The sequence below is a fragment of the Leptodactylus fuscus genome, chromosome 11 (assembly GCF_031893055.1).
Source record: "Leptodactylus fuscus isolate aLepFus1 chromosome 11, aLepFus1.hap2, whole genome shotgun sequence".
NCBI classification, from domain to species: domain Eukaryota; kingdom Metazoa; phylum Chordata; class Amphibia; order Anura; family Leptodactylidae; genus Leptodactylus; species Leptodactylus fuscus.
This window is the reverse complement of record NC_134275.1, coordinates 39,922,764-39,929,307: the sequence shown is the minus strand read 5'-3', so window position 1 is coordinate 39,929,307 and position 6,544 is coordinate 39,922,764.

The window sequence follows — 6,544 nt, the reverse complement described above, 5'->3', positions numbered from 1 at the left end:
TCTCTTTCCATCTCTCTCTGATGAAAAGATGAGGACCCTGAATGGGCTAGAGAAGAAGTCACTACCGGTAGATGTCCTAAACTGGATAACATCAATGGACTGTATCCATGGACTGTATTAGATATAGCCAAAAAATTATTATATTACCATCTATATGCAATGTCTCTTAACTCCTTTCCCTCAATGTCTGGGACCCATTCACCAATATCCTCTAGGAATTAGACCATAGTACACTTTAAATTTGGGTTTGTACTGCTGGACCATTATTTTATCAGTGCCTGGGCTCACCGGAGGATCCTGCCATTGGTAATATGATGGATCAGTTTGCATCACTCTCTTTGTTGATGCGCATGGACACTTCAGATTTCTAGGCTTCACGGACCAAACCATAACATATGAAATAGACTTTCTTGCTTCTGCAGTACTTCCCTTTATATTGGGTATCCATCCTCTCCAGCTCTGCCCAAAATAGTGTATAGTGTCCCCTGTGACTAAAATAAAGGTAACAGTGCATGTATTTGTGTATCCATGCTGTGACTAAAATAAAGGTAACATTGCATATATTTGTGTATCCATGAGTCTTCTAATACATTACATGATGTCACTGGCCTTAGCAGTTGCAGCCTGGCATTGATTGCTTTAATTCCGCCATACACCAATTCTTCTAAAGCTGGCCGTACACATTAATGGTGGACAAATAGCCATGGTAGCGTTCTGACTTTCATCACATCATTGGCATTAGCAGTCATGAACAGTATACCGCTGTTCCCAAGCTAGCCTTGGCCCCGACAACTCCTGGCTCTCTAACACGTAGGCCTAGCCGACAGATAGTTCAAGAGCTACAAGAGAGCTAGGGACTGGGGATACTAAGGTGGTCACCCCTACAGAAAACAAGGTGCAGCTGCAGACAAAACAAACAGGATGGGATGTGCTGAACACACAACACAATACGCAACAAGAGAATGAGGAGAGGGACAGTGGAGAGGTGAGGAAAGAGTTAAACACAGGACTGAGGCAAAACAAACTGGAACCCAAACCACACAAATAACCAGATAGTGCCAGGCAAACAGAACTGAAGGACAGGGTAGAGTAGAAGTGTGGAGGGACAAACCAGACTCACACACAAGGTAACACTCACACTGCTTCCTAGTCAGTTGTAATTCCACAAAACAATCCTCCTCCCAGAGCCACAAATTCCAGTTGGTAGCCACAAAAACCAACAACTAGTGAAGCCAGCCCTCCTCCTAATAAAGGCCCCAGAATCGTCCCATAGGATAATGGTAACAACCAACACCTGAGGTTCCATCCAAAGAACCTCAAGTAAATTCTGAAGGCTGATACTCAATGCCCAAACAGATAGCCCAATGGCAAGGAAACACCAGAAGACCCCAGACCACCGGATCACAACCCTGACCAAACCCCAACAGAAAAACACACAATTTTTATACAAGTCTTCAGGTTGTGACATAATGCACACAGTGATGTCACAGAACAGTGATAATACACACAGTGATGTCACAGAACAGGGATAATACTCACAGTGATGTCACAGTACAGGGATAATAGACATAGTGATGTCACAGGACAGGGATAATACACACAGTGATGTCACAGTACAGGGATAATACACACAGTGATGTCACAGTACATGGATAATACACACAGTGATGTCACAGTACATGGATAATACACACAGTGATGTCACAGGACAGGGATAATACTCACAGTGATGTCACAGTACAGGGATAATACATACAGTGATGTCACAGGACAGGGATAATACTCACAGTGATGTCACAGCACAGGGATAATACATACAGTGATGTCACAGTCCAGGGATAATACAGACAGTGATGTCACAGTCCAGGGATAATACAAACAGTGATGTCACAGTACAAGGATAATACACACAGTGATGTCACAGTACAGGGATAATACTCACAGTGATGTCACAGGACAGGGATAATACACACAGTGATGTCACAGGACAGGGATAATACACACAGTGATGTCACAGGACAGGGATAATACACACAGTGATGTCACAGTACAGGGATAATACTCACAGTGATGTCACAGTACAGGGATAATACACACAGTGATGTCACAGTACAGGGATAATACTCACAGTGATGTCACAGTACAGGGATAATACACACAGTGATGTCACAGGACAGGGATAATACACACAGTGATGTCACAGGACAGGGATAATACACACAGTGATGTCACAGTACAGGGATAATACTCACAGTGATGTCACAGTACAGGGATAATACTCACAGTGATGTCACAGTACAGGGATAATACTCACAGTGATGTCACAGTACAGGGATAATACACACAGTGATGTCACAGGACAGGGATAATACACACAGTGATGTCACAGGACAGGGATAATACACACAGTGATGTCACAGGACAGGGATAATACACACAGTGATGTCACAGTACATGGATAATACACACAGTGATGTCACAGTACATGGATAATACTCACAGTGATGTCACAGTACAGGGATAATACATACAGTGATGTCACAGTCCAGGGATAATACACACAGTGATGTCACAGTACAGGGATAATACACACATTGATGTCACAGTACAGGGATAATACACACAGTGATGTCACAGTCCAGGTATAATACACACAGTGATGTCACAGTATAGGGATAATACACACAGTGATGTCACAGAACAGGGATAATACACACAGTGATGTCACAGAACAGGAATAATACACACAGTGATGTCACAGTACAGTAATAACATACCTCCCAGCCGTCCCGTTTTCCACGGGACATTCACGATTTCGGTGTTCTGTCCCGCAGTCCCAGTCAGGGGGGAGGTATGTTCCGATTTCAACTCAGATCTGCGTCCTACAGATGTTTGAACAGAAGGACTATGGGCTCTGCCTATCTATTGACTTGTATAATATACAGTACTTTACAGGCTCTTTCTCCTACAGTGATAAAGGTGATAATAAACATAGTGATGTCACAGTGCAGAGATAACACACACAGTGATGTCACAGCACAGGGATAAAACACACAGTGATGTCACAGCACAGGGATAATGTACATAGTGATGTCACAGTCTAGGCATAATACACACAGTGATGTCAAAGTACAGGGATGATGCACACAGTGATGTCACGGTCCAGGTATAATACACACAGTGATGTCACAATACAGTAATAATACACATAGTGATGTCACAATTCAGAGATAGTACACACAGTGACTTCACAGTACAGGGATAATATACACACTGATGTCACAGTACAGGGATAATACACACAGTGATGTCACAGTATAGGGATAATACACACAGTGATGTCACAGGACAGGGATAATACACACAGTGATGTCACAGTATAGGGATAATACACACAGTGATGTCACAGAACAGGGATAATACACACAATGATGTCACAGTACAGGGATAATACACACAGTGATGTCACAGTACAGGGATAATACACACAGTGATGTCACAGTACAGGGATAATACACACAGTGATGTCACAGTACAGGGATAATACACACAGTGATGTCACAGTACAGGGATAATACACACAGTGATGTCACAGTACAGGGATAATACACACAGTGATGTCACAGTATAGGGATAATACACACAGTGATGTCACAGTACAGGGATAATGCACATAGTGATGTCACAGTACAGGGATAATACACACAGTGATGTCACAGTACAGGGATAATGCACACAGTGATGTCACAGTACAGGGATAATACACACAGTGATGTCACAGAACAGGGATAATACACACAGTGATGTCACAGAACAGGGATAATACAGTGATGTGACAGTACAGGGATAATACACACAGTGATGTGACAGTACAGGGATAATACACACAGTGATGTGACAGTACAGGGATAATACACACAGTGATGTCACAGTACAGGGATAATACACACAGTGATGTCACAGTACAGGGATAATACACACAGTGATGTCACAGTACAGGGATAATACACACAGTGATGTCACAGAACAGGGATAATACACACAGTGATGTCACAGGACAGGGATAATAGACACAGTGATGTCACAGTACAGGGATAATACACACAGTGATGTCACTGCATTGGAAATCCAGTTGAGTAGCTACTGCACCAAGCTTACAGTTTTATGCCAGTTCAGTACATTAGTGTTCCTGCTGTTCGGGAGCTCACTGAAATATAACCAATGATGACGCAGTGAGTTCCATTCACCCTGCCTTAGTCAGACTGTGACATGGTGTGAGCAAACCCCAATAGAGTTGCAATTCTGTTTTAATTCTGCATTTCCTTCCCTTTTTTATGTGCACAGTGGCGTCCCCAGTGACCTGGCTGTGCAGGGAATACATCTATCCCCATTCATTATATAATGAACTGCACCCATCTACTGCATTGAAGCCCCTTCAGATGGGTGGCGGTTCCTGAAGCTGGACCTTCACTCATTAAAAACTGGTTGCAAATCGAATTAATATAAAGTGGGAATATTGCTTTAACCTTTTCTCCCTATGGCAGTATAGACAGGGGAGCTTTTAATGAAGTCTATTCCTACTTTATTCTGTACATATATAATCCTCTTGCTACAGATCCTATAGAAAATATATATGCTTCATTCATAAACATATAAAGCCAAGCGTGGTGAATGGCGGGTACACGTTATCTGCATCAGCCTGGCATCAGCCTGGTATTTGCATAGCATTTCCCCAGCTTTCTTAAGCCGCCAGGCAGATTGGATAGAGGACAATGAAAGGTTTAGCACATACTGGATAGCTAGGAACATTGCAGTTCATGTGGAGTCTGACAACTGCAAATCAGGCTAATCCGCTGGAAAGATCTGAGGTCTGCAACAATCTGGCAGTCAGGCTGTGCTGGGAGTTGTAGTGTCGGAGCAGCTGGAGGGCCACAGGTTAGGTACATTTACATTGATGTACATATATAGCTGGGGTGCAACAGCAAAGATTACAACGTGGCCCCCTTCTGGTACTGATTGACACCACCTCAGGTAGAACTGGGGGGTAACTAAAGATGCAAAAGCCCAGCTCAACTTCTCCTCACAGCCATAGGCCATGCTTGCATTAGTAGCATTTACATTTTTCTTTTCTTCTCTGTCTGGACCAAGACTTGTTCACAACCTGTCTGTGCACCCAAGCTTCCCATCATTTCCCATAGTATTGGTGCCCTCTTTACTGCCCCCCCCCTAGAATTCCTCTATGGCTATATGATGATAACCAACTGCTAATTTTGAAAGGGTTCATGTTCTCCTTTCTGACAGTGGAAGGCTGTGCAATGTAAATCTTCTCACTCCAGTCCACTAGAGGGCAGAGGGAATGAGATTACAATGCACAGACTGCCATCCATCAAAGGAGATTGGTTTATTCTGTCCCCAGTTGTGAACAATATGACCATCATACTTATGCCAGTGGACAGGAGGGAACCTCCCATCTTCAGTGCATCAGGATCCTGAATTTTAGATCCATAAAAGAAGCATCCTTAAATTTCCATACATGCTACATGTACAGATCCATGCATATAAACATTATATGAGTAAACGCCCTTCAAGGGAGCTTATTACCAGAACCAGTTTTAAACCCAGCCCTGCAGATAGATAGGATATATGCAAATGAGCTCTTTGGAGCAATGGCGGCACTCTACATAATGACAAAAACGCCAATATTTCAGCAATGGAAGCCGCGATTCACATCGGGGAAAAAAACGTGTGATTCAGGTTACCCTAACCTATCTATCTGCAGGGCTGGGGTGATATGCTGGGGTCTGGTGGCACACTCCCTTTAAGACTCTTCCTCATTCTTCTAGCAGCTTGTATTATTACAGAATCTTGTGTCAGGAAATGTCACATTTTACATATAACCCGGCATGTTATTATAGAAGACACTGGTATTGTACTTGGGCGTAGACTCTCTGGCTATATCTAGCACCCATCTCATGGTACATGGAGCATTTCCTCCCAGTTTTCGGGGAAGTGATCCACTTGAAGTCTCATTGATCTGGCACTGTCTCTTCAGCCTGCAATAAAATGCTCAGCTCTGCTGCCTATCAGATAATTGGATTATACTCGGGAGAACGGCACCTGCTCCTCTGAGACTGGATGAGTGCTGCAAACAGACCCTGCCGCCCCGGGGTACATGACATTCTCACTTTGCCCATATTCGGATCCTCAATGGCTTTATTGAATTTACCATCATGGACACTGTGATGCAACACAAAAAAATGAAGCCTTGGGGTGACAAGGTGTGCATGTGACAAGTGATCGAACACACGTACACGCAAGCGGGAGTCATCCTAATGGGAAAAAACAAAGGATTATGTAGATAATCTTGTTTCCCTTAGTCCTAACAGCGGCACAATGTGGGGTATTTCGTGCCCCTGTGTGCTGGTAGGACAGGCGGAATTTTAATTAGCCATGTATTAATTTCACATGGCTTGTTCCCTTTAAGAGGGCACAGATACCTCCCCCCTGTGCGTAAATAACAAGTAATAATACATACATTCCAAAA